Source organism: Amblyomma maculatum, unplaced genomic scaffold, assembly GCF_055883805.1.
Source record: "Amblyomma maculatum isolate TAMU_Amacu unplaced genomic scaffold, ASM5588380v1 scaffold_13, whole genome shotgun sequence".
NCBI classification, from domain to species: domain Eukaryota; kingdom Metazoa; phylum Arthropoda; class Arachnida; order Ixodida; family Ixodidae; genus Amblyomma; species Amblyomma maculatum.
Window position 1 is genome coordinate 32,564,951 of NW_028146738.1, and position 24,823 is coordinate 32,589,773.

The following is a 24,823-nucleotide window of genomic DNA, read 5'->3' on the forward strand; positions in this document are numbered from 1 at the left end:
CATGTCAGATGAAAAATCACTGTCTGTCATATGAATGACACGGTCGCCACAAGAAATTAACGCTGAAGCGATCGACAAAAAATCCCGTCCAAAAATCATCTGATGCGCACACGGTGAAAACAGCAATCTGCACATGGTGGCGGACGCCGTCTATAACAATTCGAACTGTACACTTTGCTGAAGGATGTAGAGGGACGTCATTTGCTCCACGAAGTTCAGGTCCATCATATGGTGTCGTTACTTTCCGCAAACGGTGGCACAAATCAGCGCGAATAACAGAACTTGCAGCCCCTGTGTCAATCAAAGCTTCGACCGGTAATCCTTCAGCTAAAACGGAAATCATATTGCACGGGCGATGAGGAGGACTTTTGGTAAGTTCGCAGAGTGCAGTTTCACCTCCGGAAACTGCATTGCTTAGTTTTCCGAATGACGGACAGGAACAGTTGTTGCTGGGCGAAGTGGAGAAACAGAGCGGCGGTATGGGGAAAGGAACCGGCGTCGGGATACATGGGCGCCACTTGGTTCAGACGAGGATACCGGCGGTGGAGAGGATCGACGAGGTGGGCTGGGAATAGGTCGTCGCTGATAATATGAGAGTACGTCACTTTCGAAGGCGTCGTAACCACGCCGCTCGTTCTGAATTCGTCGACGACAGAAGCGGGATATATGTCCTCTGATTTCACAGTATTAGCACACTGGGCGAGAGGGGCGCCAAGGTGCGTAATAGGGTGGCGTAGGCTGAGCCGTCGTCACGGCGTTGATGTGGTTGTAGCGGTTGTAGGGCGGTGCTTGTCGTGGGGCGGGGGATAAAAGGAGGAGGGGATGCAGCAACGTGAGCATAAGTCGGCGCTGTACGAGGTGCAGGAGGGTCAGGTGCGACAGGGTGGGTGATAGTTGCCAATTCTTCTTTAATGATGGTGCGAAGGCTGGCGTCATTAGAAGAAGAGTGATCACACCCGTGCCGGCAGAAAGGGCTCAAGGCTTGGAGCTCCTCGCGGATTATCGCTCGAATTAGGGCTCGTAGATCGAAGTCAGTAGAGGGCGGGCCAGTGGAGAAGCCGGGCTGCAATCGGGAGGACTGCAGCTGTTCGAGGCGTTCACAGGTCGTAATAATGGAATCAACACTTGATGGATTCTGGGCAAGTAGGGTGTTATAAGCCACAGAATTGATTCCTTTCATGACATGGTGCACGCGTTCGGGTTCAGGCATGGTGGGACTAATGCGCCGGCAAAGTGCAAGTATGGCCTCTATGTAAGACGCATACGACTCATCGGGACCTTGAAGACGGGAAGCGAGCTTGTTCCTCGCGATCTCAGTCCGAACTGCCGGGTCGGCGAAGTATTGGCGGAACTGCTGTTTGAAGGTGGGCAAGTTAGTGGTGTGGGGCTCGCGGTTGATAAACCAATTCCTGGCGACCTCAATAAAGTAGAAGGAAACGTTGAGGAATTTTAAAGCGTCATCCCACCGGTTGTAGGCACTGCAGCGTTCATAAGTGTCAAGCCAGTCATCCACGTCCTCGTCGCGACGACCGGCGAACAGCGGCGGGTCGCGTTGTCGTGTGGGAAAAGTGGGCACAGTGGGAGGCGGCGGTGTAGCCGAGGTAGAGGGTCCGGCCTGGTCGGGACTGCTCTCGGTTGACATAACGATGGTGGTTGTTGGCAAACGGCGACTGGAACGTAGCTCCAGCGAGAGGCAGGGCACAAGGCAGCAAAGGGATCAAATTCCACCTCCAACACTTGTGAAAGAAGGCTAGGTCGAGACGCCAAAGTCGTGACGGCAAGTCAAGGTACGCCGTGTCAGCGTTTTAATCTGATGGTGAACCCAGGCGCGTGTTGGAGCCGGCGCCGCTGGACGATGACGATGGTATGCACAAAAGAAAGAAGAAGATTATGGTAGATACTTGGGCTCGTTGGTACATGATCGAAGGGAACAAAATGTAGCGCACCAAGACAAGGACAGAGAAAGAAGACACATACAGCGCTAACTTCCAACTAATGTTTATTCAAGGAAGAAAGCATGGTTTTATACCACCGCGTATCACCCACGCCAAACGAACATGCGCTAGCAAGTCGTATCAGCCAGATACGCAATCTCCTTTGGCAACAACGCGACAGAAGGGTTACCTATACAATCATCTTTCAAAGGAGTAATCCATTCAGCTTCAACTATTTCACGCGTTAACCGGTTTTTGTGCACTTTTAAAACCATACTTTTTTTGAGGAGAGGAATACAATTGCAAACACGGCAATGAGCCGACAAACCTTTACCACACCTGTTACTGACATCCCAGCCATGCTCATGAAGCCTATCATTGAGGCATCTGCCCGTAGTCTATCAGATACCCCTATCCTGTGGCAAGCAATATATTGGTGTCTTCTTTCTCTGTCCTTGTATTGGTGCGCTACATTTTGTTCCCTAAGATTATGGTATGTACAAATGAAAGAAGATCCGTGGAAGGCTCACAATATATATATATATATATATATATATATATATATATATATATATATACACACACACACATATATGTCAGAGTAGTACAATGGCTGCAGCGTCGCGCCCTTTCCCACAGTATTGAGATTGTTTGTCTGTTTCACTGAGGGACTCTGTGGTGCCGCTACTCTAACGCCCACCCACGTAAGGTTTTTCTTAGTATTCCTATTTGTAAGTATTAATAATGCATGCAGTATTTTATAAGTGTTAAAAATATTGTCATTTTTGGGAAATGCGCACATGTCTACATGCCTGTTAGAGAATAGTATGGCGTTGTGGACGCAAGAAGCCCCACGTTAAGGCCCTATTCTTTCGACGTATTGAAAAACCGAAACAGGAGAGGATCAGAAGGCCACGCAGACGCTTCGCTGCAATCTAAAGGAGGCACTGCACTGCCTTTTTGGGCTACAACTTTTTCTTATTTAAAGGAAGCAAAATAGCTATACACAAATAAAAAGCATGCTGAAATAAAAATACAGATGATAGCAGGTTAAATAAATTCAGCGTGTCTGCTACGAAATCAGTTTGAAAGGTTTATGTTCGAGAACATAAACGTAAATCACAGTCATAGATGGTCACCTTTTGATAACTTTGATAAAGAGCGGACATCGTCAAAGTTGGCCACAGAAAACACGTCACAGCTTAGTTTCCACTTCATCCGTGAACTTTTAGCTCTCAATCACGGTGCCCCGGGGGTACAAACATTGGCTCAAGAACGGAGGGAGAACATAAAGTTGAACATAAACTAACTTTGCCGAGTTTGGATGTGTGTTATTGAGAGAAATTGTCATAGTCATGAGCTTACTGAGGGGCGGAATGCATGCGATTTGCTGAGTGAGTTTATTGCGAGATGTTATTACTGTGTTCTTTTGATATTTAGTATTGCTCTGACATCAGGAGACATCCTTCAGAATTGGAGACACACTCAAAACAGAATGGTACCTAAGGTGCTGACAGATGTCTTCCTGAATGTTACCGACCCATTACAGTGATATATGCCTGGTATAGGCTGCTTGATCGGGCAGATGAGACTACAGAGGTTGGCAGATGACAACGTTCTTGGTGAGCTGCAAAATGGTTTTAGGCCAAGCCACTGCCTTGAGGACAATATGTTCACAATCACCCAAGCAAGTTCTTCTTACGTTAGACGGCTGAATAAAGAGCAAAAAAATTTATTGAAAAGCCTCGGGCCTATATGGTATGAAATTACCATCAAATCACTCCGTTCGGAGAGGTAAGAGCCGCGTCATCTTGACTATCAAGTCCCCGTTGTGTGCCCGTAGCTACTCCATTTTGTATAAGCACAAAATGGGCCCGCAACTACTTCCAATCTACATGCACAAATTGTGCGCATTGCTCTGGCTGAAATGCGAAAACTTGTTATGCGCTTAAACTTATCTCCTTACTAACGGAAATTTTTTTCAGGTGATCGCAGTTCGGGACTAACACCAAACTAACTGAGACGCCAATCTAAGTAGCCATGCATCCTTGGCCGTATGTTTTAGGTTCAACAATGCTTTTGAGCCTCGACTTGAAGTGTGTGGCTGTTTGTGGTCTGCTGCGAAGTGCTATCTTCCTGAAATCACTGTACAAATCCTTAATGTTTTGAGGATTAAGATTTGGCACGCATTTTCGTAATATATGCTCATTTTCTTACTTTTCCGTCATTTGAGCATGCTGCGCGTTATTCATTTACTGGTCATTTATTTCAAGGCAATGACCCTTAATTTTTTCGGACGTAACATCATTTCTGCATACGTACTCGCCCGCTGCGTGTTGTGCTGACGAACATATTGGGTTACTTTTATTTCTTCATGATTTGTTGTCTTCTGTTTCACTGTGCGTGATGCTGTTCAAGCGCCATCGGCAAGTTCATCATCGGTGCACCCACGTCGCATTTAAACTCGATCACGTCGAGAGTAGGGCAGAAAGTGAAAACAGGTGTTCAGCCGATCTGTCGCCCGTCACCGAACTTCTTCCGCTGAACAGCCGCTGCCCAACTATTTCGACGCTCTCTGACCACAAAATCTTTCGTGTGCCGCTTCCTTGCGCCCCACACCGCATGCAGTGCTTCAGTAGTTAGAGCGACTACAGTTACCGGAGCCTCACGGCGTTCACCATAGCCTGAATTATAAGGCGCTGGTGCATCTCCGTAATGATACGGCGTCCACCTGACGTTCTTTAAAGTGCGCTGGAAACCTTACATTTCGCGTCCTTCGAAGGGTGACAGTATATAGCGGCTGAGATCTAACCCACGGGGTCCTTGCGCTTCGCGTCGAAGCCGACTGAGCCACTTTGCGTAGCGGGGCCATCAGTAAGCATGACTACAGCCACGTGTACTGATGTTGAAAGTAGTCCGAATGCAGCAGTCAGGAACCACGCAGCAAGAAACAAAAATAAACGTAGACACGGAAGGCGAACTTGCGCCGCTCTGCCGATGCGATACGGCCGCTGTGCCGCTCGTGCGTATCTGGCATTTTTGCGAGATCTTTATGTCCACTGCATTGCTATGGACACAAAATGTTTTTAGAAATGCCGGATGCTGTATGAGCACGGAGCGGCAAACAGCGCTGCATTGTGTCGACTGGGGGCGGCGTACGTTCAGCTTCGGCGCCTGCGTGCCCTAGCAAAAAAATCCGATAGAAAACTAATAGCCTATCAGATTATTGATATTGGTTTTATCAGTCTGCCAGAGTATTGGTCGTATGGGTATCCTAGCCTATTGGTTTTACAGGTCTGCTGGAGTATTGGTTTTATAGGTCAATTGTTTACTGGTCGTATAGGTTATGGTTTTATCGGTCCTATGGTATCTGGTAAAACAGATAGGTCTGTAATGCTAGTACACCCATAGCTGTCAATAATCTGATAGACCTACAAAACCAGTAGGCCTCCTATTGGTTTTGTAGGCCCTATGGAATATTGGTCTCATCGAGTACCTGCGTGTTTACCTCTCCGGACACCTGAAGGGAGAGGGCAGCTATGTTCCACTTTCTAGGGATGAGTTACGCAGCAGGTACATGTATACACATTTTATTCCGCAATGACAGCGGCAACGCATACTGGCACATAATCCAAACATTCACTGCATCCAGGTAGCCCTCGATTCCAAGATTGCGGACTTCGGCCCGAGGATGTAGTCTCTCCAATACTAAGGCACCTGAAAGAAATAAAAAAATTGCGGTACAGCTTGAAAAATAAGCGATTTCAAGAGCGCGACACCACCACCACTTCAAAAAATCGGCGCACATATATACCGGCAACCGCGATTGCGTGCGTATTCAGGCGGAGGCAGATAGGGGACGCGCCGCCATTATTGAACGCCGAGGTAGCTGCTGAACCAACCTTCCGTCTTGCGCCTCACCACAGGTTCTGCCACTTGAACACAGTGCGCACGACATTCAAAAACAGATTAACGCTAAAAAGGTTCATCAATACTTTCAAGAAATCGTGCCGACAACTTTCAAACTCGGCGCTGCGTTATATCACACCGCGCGATTCAAATTCCTTTGTTGGCGTGCAGGCAACGGCATTCTACAACGCAAAGCCACATCATACACTGACAAAGTATAAACGTCAGCCCGAAGTTGCAAGTGATGCACACGCACCTGATCAAAAGCTGAACGTGCGCTGGAACGTTGATATCCTCGAGAAGCACCCCGAAAAACGGCGAAAACGTCTAAACACAGGGCACCGACCGAACTGCCGCCAGCCCGATCAGCGATCGCGCCAGCGCCAATGCCTCTACGGAGCTGCGCATGCGCGCCCAGAGAAGAGGTGGAAAGGAGTATGCGAGAGAGGCCAGCACGGGAACGCTTGCGCGGGAGTAGGAGTGAGAGAAAGGAAACCTACCTCTCCGCTGGGAAGAACCGCCGGCATCGCGCTATAGTGCTCTAGAATATTCTAGAGCACTATAATCGCGCTACCGCGGCGGCAGCTCGAGCCGTACTCGTCGCGTGCTCGATGTCGACTCCTCTCGCTTCAGCGGCGGTTGCTGTTGCTTGGACGCGTGTCTTGCGGCTCCAACCGTACGTAGTTTGTTGAGACCTCGCGCAGAATTAAGTGAGAATATTTTGTGTCGCGGCGTTCTCCAGTGTTATTGCGGCTAATATTGTACATTACGGCAACACTCAATAAACGGGATGAATGCGTGAGTTTTGGGGATGTGTCCGAGATGGAAAAGAAAACAATGAAAAAGACCCTAAAATCTCCAACTGACTGATCCTGCATGTACGACCTATAAACAAAGGCATACTGATGTATCAGACGCATGAACCAATATGTAGTGGTCTATAAGACAAGCATGTATCAGCCTATAAGATGTATGGGCTTCTGCACTTGTCTGATACTTTTCTTATACAACCCACAGATAAACTTATGAAACCAATACTATTGCCTATAGGACAAATATGTACCAGTCTATAAGATTTATGAGTTTCTGTATAAGTCCCATAGAAATGCAGATACAACACATAGAATACCTACAGAACGAACACCGATTCTTATAGAACCAATAACGCTCCCTATTGGTCTTTTTTGCTAGGGTGTCCATGTATGCTTTTTTTTGTTTCTGGCCTCGTAGTTTACGGCTGCTGCTTCAGGACTGCTTGCAACATGAATGTGCATTTTCTGGTTGTAATCAGGCTTACTGATGGATCTGCCGTAGCGGCTTAGTCGTGAGTGACGCGAAACACAAGAAGCCCGGTTCGATCTCGGCAGCTATATACTGCCGTGTTTCGATGTACTCAAAATGCAAGACGCCTGTGTTTTGACGCGACATTATTGTACTTTACGCAATACAGGTGGACGCCGTGGCAATACAGAGATGCAGCAAGTTCAGGCTATGAAGAACGACAATTATTGAAGTGAGTAGTCGAACGGTCGAACGAACCATTCACTGAAGCAATGTGGTATGTTGCATAAGCGGCGCATGTTTCTACAAGTTTCTTTTCGTCAGAGAGGTTCGAAAGCTTTGGGCAGCGGCTCTAAGCGGAAGAAGTTCGGTGACGGGCGGCAGATCGGCCAAGAATTAGCAACGCCTGCAACTTTTTCACTTACGACGTGACCGCCGAGCAGCTCCTGTCATCTTATCAAGAGGACAAAATACAATGCGTCAGTAAAGTCTAAAATGTTGCCAAAGTTGGCTATAGCTTACGACTAAGTTTGTGCGTGGCACGTGATGGGGGCGCGCGAAAATTAGGCAGCATCGTCCCAAAATTTATGGACAGCCTCATGCACAATAAAGCAGAAAACAATCCATGCAGAAATAAAAGTAAATATGCTCGTTAATGCTTAACACGCAGCGGGCGGGTACATATATGTATGCAGAAGCAGTGTACGGCAAAGGAAGTGTCATATCGTCTCCAAAAGAGGGCCAGTAAATACAAATAGTGCGCTAAATCAACGAAAGATGGAAGAGCAAAAAAACAAAAAAGAAAATGTCACAAAAATTTATGCCAAGGCTACTTAAGCATTAAGTCAGCGCAAAACTTGCATACAGTGATTTCAGCAATTTATTACTTCTCAGCAGACGACAGCGGCCGCCGTCTAATCTATTGAAGCAAATTTGTGCGCATATGGTTTTTCAGATTTAGGCTCACAGCCCCGCCTTATAAAAAACGGGTCCGCGAGTCATGGTGTCACCCCACGACTGACAAATCAAGTCTCTCTTAAAAGCACCGGTTTATTTCTGGAAACACAATTGAAGCTCTAGTTGTCCGTTCTATTTTTATATTATTATGAATTCAGCCAAAAGTCAAGAATATTGTCAAGGGACGACGAGGACAAAGTTCTGTGCTCGCGTGTGGAATGTGGGGAGCGCGAGGACGACGAAGTGTGTGTGATTCGTGCTGGGCGCCGCTGGCCTGAAGTTGTTCGTCTGTTTAGCTACCCATCTGTAAACATCTGCAAATACATCTACTCTGTGTGCAGTTATCTAAGCTACATTATTGGTGGAGGCGCTGGGTGGCATACAGCAAGCACGGAACTCCACAGCGGCCTTCGACTTCCCGACTATATAGCCATGCCTAGCGACGAGGCCGCACCATCGGCGTCCATCAACCCGGCTTTCATCATTGCACACCCGCGTGATCCCGGAACCTTCAATGGAGTGGAAAGTGCTGATGTGGAGGACTGGGTCGCTATGTACGAGCGCGTGAGCGCACACAACAAGTGGGACCCAACTATGAAGTTGGCTAACATCATGTTCTACCTGACGGGCACTGAAAGGGTCTGGTTCAAGACCCACGAGGAGGAAATAACCAGTTGAGATCTCTGCAAGCGGAAACGTTCTGACTTATTTGGCAAGCCAATCGGATGTCACCTAGCCGTGCAGAATGAGCTCGCATGCCGAAAACAATCGTCCACAGAATCGTATGTCATACATTCAGGACATTTGGGCTCTCTGCATGAAAGGTGACCCCGCAATGTCAGAGTGATAAAGTTGGTCATGTATTAGAGGTAATAGCAGATGACGCCTTCAACTTGCTCGTGTACAAAGACTGCGGAACGGTTGATGCGATTCTAAAAGAGTGCCGTAGGTTTGAAGAAGCGAAAAGCTGCCGTATTTGCTCGCAGTTCACGCGGCTGCCGAACACGGTTTCGACGTCGTCCTGCGTGAACTCGACCCCACCTTGCCCTCTGCCAACATCCGATAGCCTGACACTACTTGTGCGCCGGGAGCTAGATGCAGTGTCTCCCACAGTTTCCCAACTACCGGTACCGGACAGTGCCCCTACGGTATCCATTATACATGCTGTTGTCCGGCAAGAATTCGCCAATATCGAGATCCAACCTGTATGTTCGATTAGCCCCCCAAATGCTCTCCATGTGCCCCCGGTACAATTCTGGACGTCCGTACTACCCTCGCCGCAGCCGCAACCTAGATGAGTGGCGAACACCTTACAACAGGGCTATCTGCTTTGACTGCTCCCGAGTGGGTCACATCTCTCGACACTGCTGAACTCGTCCACCATCGACCTAGCTACCGCCGCTACCCGGAGTATGTCTATTTCTACCGCTCTTCATCGCCCTCTGAACAGCAATTCTCAAGCTCGCACACTCAGATTCTGTCCACCAACCGTTCGTCGCCGCCCTACCGCCGTCGTTCTCCGTCTCCCCGATTTCGCCGCCCGTCACCTCCTGACCTGTATGCTCAATGTCGTTCGGAAAAATAATGGCCGCAGCGCCTCGAGGTGATGATGCTCTGATGATCCGACCCGAAAACTCTCCAATTCTCCAGGCCCGACGGAACATGCTTAGCGTCGACGTGGACGGGATCACTGTTACAGCTCTGACTGACACGGGAGCGAACATCTCCGTTATGAATTCCCGTCTCCGCCATCGCCTAAGGAAAGTGCTCACTTCTGCCCCTCAGCTGTTGTCCGTGTCGCTGATGGTGGCACTTCGGCTGCTGTTGGAATGTGTACAGCTTGTGTGTGAATCGCCGACCGTCGTACTTCTGTTCTCTGCACTGTCTTTGAACACTGCCCTCATGACCTAATCCTCGGCCTTGACTTTATCTCTGAACATTCTGCCCTCATTGATTGTGCCACAAGTGTTGTTCAGCTCGACCTACTTTTTACGGAGGAGCCGCCGGATCCAGTTGTGCACCGCCTATGTACTGTTGATCTTCTCCACCTGGACCCCGAAGCCGTCACTTATGTATCGTTCTTGTCCGTCCCACTAGTCCCCGATGGACAGTACATCATTACTCCAGCCCTTAATGCACCTCTCGCACGGAATGTTGCTCTTGCGCATACAGTGGTCACCTTGTCTGCCAATCAAGTCTCCCTTCCGGTGCTCAACTTTGCATCGCACGTTCAGATGCTTCCCCAAGGCATGTCGTTCACCGCACTGTGCCCTGCTTCTGAATGCGTTGTATCAGCTGTTACAGGTTGTGTACCCCCTCGGCGAACCGCTACGTGTCGAACGTCACACCATCTGAGGAATACACAAAGATGATTGCTCCTGACCTTTTACAAACTGATGATCTCAGATGTCTTCTTTCCTGTTTTCGCGACATCTTTGACTTCGATAACCGCCCTTTGGTTCGGACTTCTGTGGTTACGCATCGCATAAACACCGGTGACGCCGCCCCCATCCACGGACTTTCGTATAGTACAGAACGCAACATTATTCAGCTGGAGGTGGACAAGATGCTCACTAAAGACATCGTAGAACCCTCGACGAGCCCATGGGCCTCACCAGTTGTCCTTGTTAAAAAGAAGGACGGGAGTTGGCGCTTCTGCGTTGATTATCGGCGCCTCAATAGCATCACGAAAAAGGATGTGCATGCTCTCCCAAGTTTCGATGGCGCTTTGGATTGCCTTCACGGAGCCAAATGTTCCTCTTCCACCGACCTTCGATTCGGGTATTGGCAAAAGGATGCCGATGACAAAGACCGTGAAAAGACCGCATTCGTCACGCCGGACGGATTATGCCAGTTTAAAGTCATGCCGTTCGTTCTCTGCAATGCGCCAGCTACCTTCGAGCGAATGATGCACTCCTTGCTTCGAGGCTTTAAATGGACTGCATGCCCGTGTTACCTCGACGACGTTGTAGTTTTTTTCTCCTCTATTTCTGGGCACTTCAAAAGACTTACAAGCATTATTTCTGTCTTCCATAGAGCCGGGTTGCACCTCAACTCGACAAAATGCCAATTCGTACGCCGCCAACTCACAATCCTTGGGCATCTTGTCGATGCTTCTGGTGTCCGCCCAGATCCTGCTAAACATCAAGCTGTCAAGGACTTCCCTCTGCCTCGATCTTCTAGGGATGTGCGAAGGTTTGTCGGCTTGTGCACCTATTTCTGACGTTTCATCAAATATTAGGCTGCCATCGCTCATCCCCTCACCGACCTCCTTAAGAAAGGCACCCCTTTTACCTGGGGCCCTGCTCAAGAAAACTAATTTTCTTCACTGATTCACTTGCTCACCTCACCACTTGTATTGGCCCATTTCAACTCATCTGCTCCAACAGAAGTTCGCACAGATGCCAGCGGATATGGTATCGGCACCGGGCTCGCCCAACGTCAAAAATCCCAAGGCCGTGTAAACGCACATGCCAGCTGTCTTCTTTCCACTGCCGAGCGCAATTATTCTACTTCAGAGCGCGAGTGCTTAGTTCTTGTTTAAGCTGTGTCTAAATTTCGACCCTACCTCTTTGGCCATCCTTGCTCGGTTGTGACTGACCACGTTGCTCTTTGTTGGCTTTCTTTGTTGGCCGGCTTGCTCGTTGGGTATTGCGCCTTCAAGAGTATTCTTCCACCGTTGTCTACAAGTCAGGGCGTCTACATCAAGATGTTGCCTGCCTGTCTCGTCATTCTGTGGAACCGCCAGATATTGCAGACAATGACTTCGGCCCTTGCTTGTTCGCGATTTCTGATCTGCTTAACATCACGGACGAGCAGCGGCAAAACTTCTCCTCGCGTCCACTAATAGATCGCCTCAGCGGTGCCACCTCAGACCCTACACTTCAACTCTGTTCTTCGCGATCACATCCTGTACCGCCGTAACCTTCGCCCTGATGGACCGCCGCTCCTGCTCGTCGTTTCCTAGCGTCTCCAGTCCTCGGTCATCAGGGAAATACATGACCTGCCCACCGCGGGCTACCTCGGTGTCTCACAAACGTATGATCTGGTCTGACGCTGCTTCTTTTGGCCCGGTCTATATCGTAGTGTTTGCCGTTACGTTGCCAGCTGCGACCTCTGTCAACGCAGAAAGCGGCGGCCCACATTGCCTGCCGGTCTTCTGCAGCCTATTAAGTACCCCTCGAACTCTTCCATCGTGTCGAACTAGACCTCCTCGGACCTTTTCCGACGTCCAGTTCCGGCGACCGACTACTCCACCCGATCCGCTATCACGCGTGCATTATCAACGGCGTCAACGATGTCACCGATTTCCTGCTTCAAAATATTATACTTTAGCACGGTGCTCCACGCCAATTGCTGACGACCGCGGCCGCTACGTTTTGCCCCGGGTAGTTGACGACATACCCCAGTCCGGTTCCACGCAGCATAAGTTCACTACAGCATACCATCCTCAAACGAACGGGTTTACCGAACGGCTGAACAGGACACATGCTCTCTATGTAGGTCGCACCCGACCATCTTGATTGGAACATTGCCTTACCCTATGTAACATTTGCTTACAATTCGTCGCGGCATGACACCACAGGCTATTTGCCTTTCTATCTTCTATTTGGTCGACATTCTGCATTGGCACTGGGTACACTGATACCGCCATCTTTGGAGTCGACAACGGAGTACGCTCGTGACGCCATCGCCCAAGCAACTATGGCCCGTGAAACCGCCCACGACCGTCTCACCGCCCCCCAGACCTAGCAGAGTTTACGACCGCCGGCATCGCCCATTACACTATGCCCCAGAATCACTCGTTCTCGTTTGGTCATCTTCTCAGCATGTTGGTCTTTCTGAGAAGCTCCCTCGCCGGTACAACAGCCCTTATGGTGTGCTCTGTCAGGGGACCGACATGACATATGAGGGTGCCCCCCTCAATTTTCCGATGTCATCCACCCGCCCTGATACCGACGTTGTTCACGTGGTTCGCCTCAAGCCGTACCATGCACCTGATCCGTCTTCTACTTAGCGCAGGGACGGTGCTTTCGCCGCCGGGAGTTATGTCAAGGGAGGACGAGGACAAGTTTTGTGCTCGCGTGTGGAATGTGGGGAGCGCGAGGACGAAGAAGTGTGTGTGATTCGTGCTGGGTGCCGCTGGCCTAAAGTTGTTCGTCTGGTCAGCTTCCCCTTTTTAAATACCTGTAAATACATCTACTCTGTGTGCGTGTATCTAAGCTACATTATAAAAAAAATGAACACCTTAGACTCGAATTTAAAATCTACCGCACCTTCGATATTTATCGGATTCTCCTAAAAACCATCCTAAGTACTTTATAAACATCTGGTACTAAAAAGTTATGCTATATATATATGTAATTAGAAATATAAAAAGAAATATAAAACTGAATGCATTTTTGTATTGTATGCAAGAAATTAGGGCTTCCCCTTAAGGACTAGGTGTCAACGATTGGACTAAGTATTTGCGAAATTTAGTTACATTTTCATTAGTTCAGCCATCCTAATATTTATAAAATCGTTTTGTGCTTGTTGATGGGGTTTATGACAACTTAAAATTGAATAAATTCGCTTTTTCTTGCAATGCTATGTGAAAAGGGAAGATACATTTGAAATTTTTCTCTACCTTGTGAACTGTTTTATTGCGGGGTGCAGTCGTATTCAATTCAGTTCTTATTAATATTTTAATTTCTCGGCTATGACAGAAATGAACCATACTGCATTTTTCAAGGTGATTTTTTTAAATGGGCACCTGAATACGCAACCAAAACGTTTAGCAGCATGATAGTTTTCCTGGAATCTAATTTTGATTTATAGAAGCAGCAAGAAGTTGGGGGGGGGGAGATGAGTCGATATGACGAGTATTGTTGTCGACAGAGCTGTCTATCCCTGAAAAAAAAGACTTGCCAGCATGGAACAAACCCACCGTCCACGTAACCTGCAAAGCGTAGCCTGCTGATTAAGTGCAGGGCGGGTTCGATGCGTATTGGCTCGCGTTTTCTCTGAGTTAGATAGCTCTGTCCATAAGAATGCTCGCCACCTCGGCTCATTCATGCTGTTGCCATAAATAAATATAAAATTTCACGAAAACAATCAGGCTGTAAAGCGCTTTGCTTATGATTGTACTTTTGTGCACATTAGAAAAATGGTCTTCAATTAGAGCATTATATTTTTTTCATTACCATGAAATGAAACAATAAGTTTAAGAACTAGACCGAATACCATCGCACTTCTCAATAAAAAAAATACTGGATATAGAAAAAGTAAAATCATCACTTTCGTTCTGCCATGAAACTTCCAAAAACAGCGAATTTATTAGAATTTAAGCTATTTTCAACCCCGCCAATGAGCATAAAAACTTTATAAGCATTGAAAAGGATTTAGATATTACACAAGATAAAATGCAGCTAAATCCAGAAACTAATAAATCGAAGTTTTGACGCCTAACCTTCTAAAGGGAAGCCCATAAACATTTCAATAGAATAAAACATGTGTTCAGTTTTATACAGATATTTATAGTTTTTATTTTACATAATGCAATACTTTTTGTGTCTAATATCTATAAATTAATTAGGATTGTTTTAGTTGGTCGCGATAAATATTGAAGTCACGGCAGTTTTTTAAATTCAAAGCAAAGTTGTCCATTTTTTGATATCCTTGAATTTTGGCCGATTTCAAAATAATATGGAAAAAAAACCTCGACAACTCGAGAGCTTCAAGTATATTTAGAAAAGAAGACCAAAGCCTAGATAACATATACAAAAGTTTCAATGGCAACACTTTATTAAGTCGTGCCACAATGTACGGTCAAATATTGGCAATTTTCAGGACAAGTGCTAGGTTTTATATATTTTTTTAAACAACACAATGCAGCACTTTTTTGTCCGTAATATTTCTGAGATACTGATAATTCTTCAGAGGAATTTTAATAAATAACGAAGACGATGTTGTTTCTTTTTTTTTAAACTGCAATCAAAGTTGTCCATTTTTTGCTGTTTTCGAATTTCGGGCGATTTCGATGGGTTGTGGAGAATGCACCTAGCCACCTAGAGCTCCAAATTTTGTGTGAAATTAACAATCTACCCGCATAATAAAGAAAAAAAGTTTTAGTGAACACAACGCAAGGTATCATGCCAGTATATAAGGTTTAAAATTAACATTTTTACAGTGCACCATTTCTGAAGCAAAATTTGCAATTTTTTACTAAATCAACTGCAGCAACAAAGGAAGGTTTTAATGGTTTTTAAAACATTAAGGTTGCACAGACGTAGTGAGTCTGACAATGTCTTATTGGGGAAAAAGTAAGTCTCCAAACTTGCAACTTTTTGAAATGGAAAAACGGTGTTTTCCACTTCTAGTGATATACTATTTCTTTTTCCGAAAAAGCTACGCCGTATCTTGAAAAACAGGTTCATTCCTTTTATTCGAGTCATTTTCCCACGAAATACTAAAATTTAATTTGAAAACAAAAAATGGTCCCGGGACCTCAGCTAACTTAAGCCAAGGATTAAAAATAAAACATTTCAGGTAGAACAGAGAAATCACTTGTATACAGCTGCCAGCCCAGGCGGCGCTGCAGCGACCCCGTCTGGTCTCTCTCAAGGGCACGTTTTAGCTCAGTCAAGTAGCAAATGACTTGTCCGTTTGTCGCTGGGTGGAAGGGGGCCGATGTGACTGATGAGATCCTCTGGCGCACACGAGGCAACTTGCTTATTATCAGTTAATGAATTAGTAATTAGGGTACTTTTTCTAATTTACTAATTTAAGACAATAAATGCGATTTGAAAAGTTGGAGAATACCATCTGAAACACTCATTCGATTTATTTCCGATATAGAAAGCGCCACGCGTATCCTTTTTTTCAAGCTCTAAAGAGAGCGGCGAAAAAAAAATCACGTAATAATAATAATAATAAGTTTATTCGGACATGAATCACGTACACAGAACATGCCCACGGGAAAAGGCACAAGAAACAAGCTGGCAGCATACTTTCTGACGAGGCCTCACTCCGGGTCACACAGCAATGGCAGTAGGATGAACAAGGTCAGTTTCATCAAGACAAAAAACATAACAAACAAAAACATCTCATTAGAGTATATTTGGCATTGTAAGAAATTAGATAAGAACCATGGCAACGTAAACAAGGAAGGTACATCAGTAACACTACAATTCGCGACACAAAATGTAAACAAAATAATTTAAGACAATCACAACAAGTCACATAGATTTGGTGCATTCCTAATAAGTGGAGAAAAGCAACTTCATTTTCTTTTTAAATTGAAAAGTAGTTTTACTGTTTATAGCATCATCAATTATTGAAGGATAGGCATTTCATACTATACTAATTGGGTTATCTTTATGTTGGGGGGCCGTAATTAGTCCGGGCGCGAATGGAAACAAAAGGGGTAACACGCAGACTGGAGCCGGTATTTCTGTTCACATATGTATTTCTAAATGATGTGATGTCTTGCTTAATTTTATGAAAGATATGTAGAGCAACAGAATACTTATGGCACACAGGGAATAGAGAAATATGTAGGGCGTGAAATGAGTGGTCGCCGTTTGAAGGGTTTGTGGAACAAGCGCGTAAAGCTCTTTTTTGCAAAGAAAATAGTCTGTCTGAACGAGTTTTGTTGCAAGTCCCCCAGATTAGATTACACTATACCAGTTGAGAATGGATTAGGGCAAAATATAACTGTTTTTTTTTTTATCTGCAAGGGCAACAGGTGTCTGATACGATTGATCACACCTATTGATCGAGCTACCTGCAGACGAACATGATTTACATGGTCACCCCAGCCTAGGTCACTACGAAAAAATACGCCCAGGAATTTACAGGAGGTTACAGATTAAATCAGGGTAATGTTAAACTGGAGTTGAATGGGATAATCTATAGGCTTATTTTTAGGACGGAACAATATGAATTTAGTTTTCTTAACATTCAATTTCAATTTATTCACAGCAAGCCAAAGCATCAGTTCATGTAGCGCGAAGATCAAAACCAGAAAAAAAAATATTCGCGTCATCTGCGTAAAAACAATGTTAGAATAAGTTGACATATTTACTATGTCATTTATATATAATATAAAAAGAAGGGGCCCCAGTATGGATCCCTGAAGAACACCAAAGTTTATTATTTCTGATTCAGATACGGCATTGTTTAGTCGTGTGTACTGAGTGGGATTGGACCAGTAGCTTTGCAGTAACCTGTGAGGTGTTCTATGAATGCCATATCTGTGCAATTTATGAAGTAGAATGTCGTGCTTAACCGAATCGAAGGCTTTGGAAAAGCCAAGAAATGCACCGACAGTGAAACGCCTACGTTCAATATTATTAATCAAACTATTTTTGATTTCGAGCAAAGCTGCCTGCGTGGATTTTCCAGGCTGAAATCCATACTGCTCTTTACAAATTCTATTAATAGTATACAGGAATTTGTATACCCTCGTGAAGATAACTTACTCTGCAACTTTCGAAAACAAAGGCAGTACGGAAATAGGACGATAGTTATTGGGTTTATTTTTATTGCCTCTTTTGAAAATTACTGTAGCACGGGCGGATTTCATTTTTTCTGGGAATTCACCTGGTAAGAAGCATTAGATTACAGATATGTACCAGAGGAAAGGTAATAAATGCAGCAGCAGCTTGTACGGCTAGTGCAGTAATGCCGTCTGGGCCAGGAGAGCAGGTATTGCGTATTGAGTTTATAATTGAGAGAATTTCATCTTCTGATGTCAGAGATAAGAATATTGAACTCTGACATGCCGGAAACAAAAAGAAATCGACAGATGTTACAGCTGAGGGAAGAGTATATGAAGTAGAATTTCCTACATTTAAAAAATAGGCATTAAGTTTATTAGGGAGTGAGGCACCGCTATAAAGAACTCCATCGATTTGCACTTCCGAGAGAAGAACATGTCGCTTTCTTCCAATAAGTTTATTGATGCCTTCCCAAAGGGATCTAGCATTATGCATGGATGAAAGCTTTAGGCGATAAAAAAACGATTTTGCCTTTTTAGATCCTGATTTAATTTGTTCCGAAACTTCTTAAACTCTAACAAATGTTCTTGATTACGTGTTTCAAGGAATCATGCAAATAACTGTGGGATTCGGGCTTGCTGCGGCTGCCCTTTGCGCGGCCGCCGCCCGCTTCCCAGTTGTTCTCCCCGTTCCCTTTCTCCCGCCTGAGGCGGCGGAGAGGGGCTCGAACGACTTGTCACTGTCGTTCGGGCCACAACTCCGCCCTGGCGTCCCAGTGGCTGTTCTCATTGGCGCCTTTTGGCGGGAACACGGCACCGCTTCGACAGCCGCGCTCGCGCGACTGTCCGAGCGGAGCCCAGAAAGAGACCCCTCCGAGACATCGCAAGGTGCGTACGCAACTGTTCTTGTCTGCCGGCCTTTGTCCGCGCAGACCAGTGTGTACTCGAGTTCGTCTGCTCCGGGTCGTACCTGAGAGCGAAGCTCGAGCCTGTCGATCGTGATCCAACGATCCGCGACAGGCGTGCCTTGCGGTGGTTGCCCACTCTCTCTCAAAGGAACCCTCTGGTCACTGCGAGAGAGAGATCACAGCACGCCCTTCCGTGCTTGCGGCGCGCACTCCGTGTCACTTCGTGTGCGCAGGGGAGCCTAGCTCCTCGCGCGCTCCCTTGACACGGTGACTGCGTATGTGTGTGTATGTGTGTTTTGTATGTATGTGTGTGTGCGTGTGTGTGTGTGTGTGTGCCGCTGGAGGATGGCGTTTCAATAAACGTCTCCTTTGTGAACTTGGAGGTTTGTGTCCTTGCAGCGCAGTGCTCTCCTCCCGGTGGAGGTTGAGTGCGCGCTGCAGTGTTTCAGTGTGCGCGTGGTGACGGCTGATCGGGGCTTCGGCTCGCGCGACGCTCGAACCCGCGGTGGTTGGTGGCCTATGACCAAGTAGAAACCACAACTGGCGTCCAACGTGAATTGTCCCTGGCTCCATGAGTCGTTGGACAGCACATCGGCCGAGCCGGTCGCCTTGACGATCAAGCTCACGCGCCATGCCTGCCGCCCTCTGCGCGGCACTCGGCAAGGCACTGAAACACGAACATGGTTCTTCGGACCACCCTGCGGTGGGACCGTTGACCATATGCCTCCGCTGTTTCAGCTTTACGCCGTTGCGGAAGCAATGTGCGCGACGCCGCCACTGCCGGCATCTCCGCACAACAGCACCCGTACCCCGCTTGCAGTCATTTCTGTTCGGGGAACGGCGAGGCGTCGGCCGGGCTCCCTCTGGAAACCGCACCGACAGCGCGCTCAGTTGGCTGATGCGGCTCCGTGAGCTTGCGAGCCGGCTGGCGCGCCATTCTCTCTTGGTACAGCATTTCGACTTTTCGGTGCAGTATTACAGGGGAGAACGAACGTGGTAGCTGACGCGCTATCCCGTGCCCCACTCGCCCGCGGCGGCGTCTTTACGCCGGCTGGCGAAGGGGGCGAAACAGCGGACGAGCCGCAGATCGGCACGGAGGGGACGCCCGCAGACGGGTTCCCCATTCCGCTATAGGGGAGAAAACCTGGGCCAGGGGGCGCTGCGCCGCTCTGTGCGTCAGCGCCCTCCATGGAGACCACGTCAAAATCTACGCGCAGCCCGGCCGCGTCGTCTTCTCCCCGCCTCATAGAAAAGCATGCTGTCGTCTGCTCCGCGCTGCTTTCCAGCACGTGTTTGCGCGCGCGCGCTCGGTTGTTTCTCTCCTCCTCCGGCCGCATTGTGGCCGCCGTCGCGCTCTAACAAAGGGGGCAAGAAAAAAACCTGGAATGAAAAAGTGACGGCGCGCTTTTTCGCAAAACTCGTGAAAGTGTTTTTCTCTCTTCTGCCTTTCGTGTTGAAACGATGGTGGTCGGTTTTTTTTTTTTTTTTTTAGGTATCTCGCACCTGTTTGTAACTGGCGGTGCCGCAGCAGCCATCGCGGAACCAAGTCGGCCTCAAGAAACAGATATATGTCATTAATGCCATCACTTGGCGCTTATAAAGGGAAAACACATACGTCAATCGTTCTATCCTCATACGCGATCCTGCTTCGGGAGCTCAAAACTGCGCATTCGCTAGAGATAACTGAACTAGGGATTGCACAGCGTAGCTGTGGAATTAAGAAGACAGGTTTACTTGGAGAGATGTCCCCGCCTGCATGAAAAGTCGTCAGGCATTTCCTCGTTCTTCGTCTCGCGGAGAGAGGAAACTGCCGAAAAAATGGCATGCCTCGGCTTTTCGTCAGCGATCCAGGTCGTTAAGAAACCTCTCATCGTTAAAGGTAGATAAGTCATTGATTTCGGATGGCAGCGCCACAGCAGCGAACTCCCCTTGACCGCTGTCAGCAGGAACCAAAGGGTATACAAGGCGGCATGCTTTGTGCCTTTGTAGGGAACGCGTCCTAAACGCGCCGAAAACAGGCACCACGGCGCCGGCAGCATCGCCTAAAACGTCTGTCCCCAAAGAGTTTAATAGGCCCCTTTCAAGTGAGCAGTCACAAATGGAAAGGAAGCTCCCCAACCAGCGCCCGGAACACTCGTCGCTGTGTACACGCGTATCAATTCTCAACGAGAAGGCTGGACCCTTCATTCTCTGAGCAACATGGAAGTGACATCAAGAGGTGCCGCCTCAAGTCCTTCAAAATACCTGTCGCTTGCCTCTGCCTTCGAGTACCGAATTCGCGTTCATGTTGTTGTTGTTTTTTTGTCTGAGCCTGCCAAGAAGCGCTCTTTGAAAACAATGTCCGCGGCGATCAATTAATCATAATTTCTCACTTTCGAAAGCACCGATAGAAAGCGTGCCTCCAGCCAGCCTCTACGTCAGCCGGGGCACAGAAAAAAGCAAAAATAAGAAACACCACTGGCAAAGAGCGCCGGCTTTGCGCGCACAGACGCACGACCATCCCCCCTCGTCCTCACTCTCCTTCTCCCGCTCCGCGTGCACGTGCAGCTGCCTGTAGCACGCGCTCCCGAGCGAGCGGGCTGCGCAGACTCCGCAGACAGCCGCGCGCTGCGCGGGCGCGGATGCGCGTAGGTTTTGTAGTTCCTCTCCGCTCCGCTGGAAACCGAGCGCTGGCGTCGCGGAGCAAACTCCAGCTTTGGTTCCCTATCCGGGTAAGCAGCGCTTCGCAAAGCAGGCGAGGGTGAAAGCTCTTTGTGAGCACATCTGAGACGCCGATGCCAGCGGAAGTTTTGCTGCGAACCTGCGGGGGGACGAAACCAGGCTCTCCTTTGAGATGACTGGGATTGTTTTCGGCCATGAAGAGCTACGACGGTCCAGCAAAATGACCCGTTTTGTCGCGATGTCAGCGACGGTCTCTGGGAGACGAAGCGCCGTTACGCTGCTTGTATTGCAGCGGGCGCAGCGCCGTTACGCTACTTGTATTGAGCGGGCGCAGGGGGGCAAAGCCAGCGTGTGTCGCGGCGTGCCTCGGGGATTCATGTTTGCTGGGCCATGACGGGCTCGCGCTGAAATACATAGCCACGGATGATGAGTCCGGAACCATTTGAAGTGGCTATTCCCCAATGTCTGAGCGGCGCTCTGTTGCGTTTCTCTCACGACAAACTATTGGCTGGTCATCTGAGTGGCTCCAAGGTTTCAAGAAACTGAGTCAATCGGTGACTGCAGCCCGGCATGAAGCGCGACATTTTCCGCTGTTGCCGTTCCTGCCATGTCTGTCAAATGGAGAAGTCGAGGGGTGGCAAGCCACCGGGCATGACGAAACCAACTGACAGTGTGCGTCCGTGGCAGATGGCCACCTGCGATTTCATGGGGCATTTCCCCAGTAACAAGCAGGGGCTCATTTCTGGAGAATCCCCCTATGGGGAAAGCCAGCCGTGCCTACATTGCAGACCTGAAGGCCTATGCGTAACGGTCTGACGAGCTTGCGTTGGTGCCCATTGTCACCACAGGCAAGCGCCAAGGCACACCCGATGCGGTGGAACGCAGCCGTGCCCCGCACCGGTACAAGGTGAGGTGACGTTCACCTGTGTGATTGATGCCGGACGGCGGGCCTTTTCCGCAACCGAAGGCATACCGCTTCACCGAGCGAGCTTGCTCGTTCAACCCTACCCGGAAGCAAGGTTGGTCTCCCCCTTTTCTGGCTCGCTCAGTTCCAGCCTGTGTGCTTTATTATTTTTTTTTTGTTTTGTGTGCCTCTGTTCCCATTTTTCGCTTTCTTATGTTTCCATTCTTGCTTCTTATCTTGTAAATATCGTACAGTGAGTGCCTTCTTTTGTACAGCGCGTCTTCTCTCCTCTTTCTTCTTGAAATTGCGAGGGTTGCTCATTAGGCAGCCCGACACGCGGCTTTTCCGGTGTGTGTGGGGATGAAGTTGGGGCCGTTTGGGGACGGGGAACATGGACGATGCCCCTTTCACCCAAGGCCGCCGCGATTGCGAAGGTGCTCGGGACAGGTTCGCCGCTGAAGGTCGGCATCACCATTTGTTTGGTGTGTGAGTGGCTGTGCGTGCCTGGGCGTGGAGGCGACGACGTCGCGCCATGTGTGTTTGCCGGCGTGTGCGGAGCGCGGTGGAAAGGAAGCCCCGCGCGGTCTTCCCATGTGCGTCTTGGATCGCCACGGAGTCACGGACTTTCCACACCCGGGGCCCCTTCGGCGTGTTCGCTGTCCCTGCACCTAACCTGTACCACCACCGACCGAGACCGTTTGGAACCAAGGATGAACGTTGGCCACCCAGAAGTCAACGAGCGGTGAGTCACCGCAGGCTCCCTGAGCTGCACCTACGAACTTTGGAACTTCTGTACAAAGTTGTGTTTGTACATAGTTATTCTGTACATAGTGGTGTTCTGTACATGATTGTGTTCTGTACGTAGCCGTTGTTACTTAGCCTCCGGAACTTTGTACATTATTCTTCATGTCATCTTGTTCATTTTTTTTTGTGCGCCTTGCTAATGTTTGTCTTTCTTGAGTGTCTGTCTTTTCGAGATCTTTCTTGCTGGAACTGAAGTGTAGTTGACTGTTGCGTGAGGATAGCATTCTTTTCTTCATGCTGGGGACCTGCCGCGTGCTTTCACTGATGGGTAGGAGGGCAATTAAGGAGAGGAGGATGTGGGATTCGGGCTTGCTGCGGCTGCCCTTTGCGCGGCCGCCGCCCGCTTCCCAGTTGTTCTCCCCGTTCCCTTTCTCCCGCCTGAGGCGGCGGAGAGGGGCTCGAACGACTTGTCACTGTCGTTCGGGCCACAGCTCCGCCCTGGCGTCCCAGTGGCTGTTCTCATTGGCGCCTTTTGGCGGGAACACGGCACCGCTTCGACAGCCGCGCTCGCGCGACTGTCCGAGCGGAGCCCAGAAAGAGACCCCTCCGAGACATCGCAAGGTGCGTACGCAACTGTTCTTGTCTGCCGGCCTTTGTCCGCGCAGACCAGTGTGTACTCGAGTTCGTCTGCTCCGGGTCGTACCTGAGAGCGAAGCTCGAGCCTGTCGATCGTGATCCAACGATCCGCGACAGGCGTGCCTTGCGGTAGTTGCCCACTCTCTCTCAAAGGAACCCTCTGGTCACTGCGAGAGAGAGATCACAGCACGCCCTTCCGTGCTTGCGGCGCGCACTCCGTGTCACTTCGTGCGCGCAGGGGAGCCTAGCTCCTCGCGCGCTCCCTTGACACGGTGACTGCGTATGTGTGTGTATGTGTGTTTTGTATGTATGTGTGTGCGTGTGTGTGTGTGTGTGTGCCGCTGGAGGATGGCGTTTCAATAAACGTCTCCTTTGTGAACTTGGAGGTTTGTGTCCTTGCAGCGCAGTGCTCTCCTCCCGGTGGAGGTTGAGTGCGCGCTGCAGTGTTTCAGTGTGCGCGTGGTGACGGCTGATCGGGGCTTCGGCTCGCGCGACGCTCGAACCCGCGGTGGTTGGTGGCCTATGACCAAGTAGAAACCACATAACTAATTTTTTTGTTTAATACGTTTCAGAAGGTTGCAAGAGATCCACGCTTTCCTTGCCTTCCTGCATTTCTGAACTTCTTCAATTGGAAACACCTTCTTAAACGCAACCAGTGTTTTCTTTATGAATACGTTGTAAGCAGCAGATGAGTTCTCCGTTTTGAATACATGAACCCAGCTAATTTCAGACATAAGTAAACAAAATTTAGCGATGTTCTTTTGGTCATAGGTTTTACGTAAGTAAACAGGAGCATCCGCTGCCTTCATATCCCTTTTCTTTGCCTACGGATTTCGCAAGTCACAAAAGCTTATTATTTAAAGCTGTCAAGTTATCAACAAAGTAGATACCGTCCCTCAGGCCTGAACGCTTAGCCATCCAATTTGTTTTCGTCGCCCGTTTCGCAAACCTGATAAGCACAGCTGGAACCGTGTTTGCTCGAGGGGGCAGATGATGTTTCAATGTCATTCTCTGTGAGGCATGGTACATCGAGCTGGTTCGCAATGTAATTCACTTTTACCAGCAGGTTTTCACTTCCTGACAGGGGTAACCCGCGAATTTCCATGTTCTGGCAGCGACTGTACCGCTCCATATCGTTCAGTTCAAGCTTCAACTTCCCGATTTCTTCTCTGTCTTGTTTCTTTTCAATTTCATCGACCCTATTGCGTATAGCATTGATCTATTTTTCATGCCTCTGTGATGTTTGAAGCAGCTGGTCATATGTGTCCGACATGTATTTGACAGCCATTTCAATGCTGGTTACAGTTTATTTTAAGGATGAGATGTCATCCACCTTTACTGTGAGAGCAGCTAAGGCTTTACGTATCTCCGCAAGTTGCTGAGTTAGGACAGGAGAGTGAGGACGTGA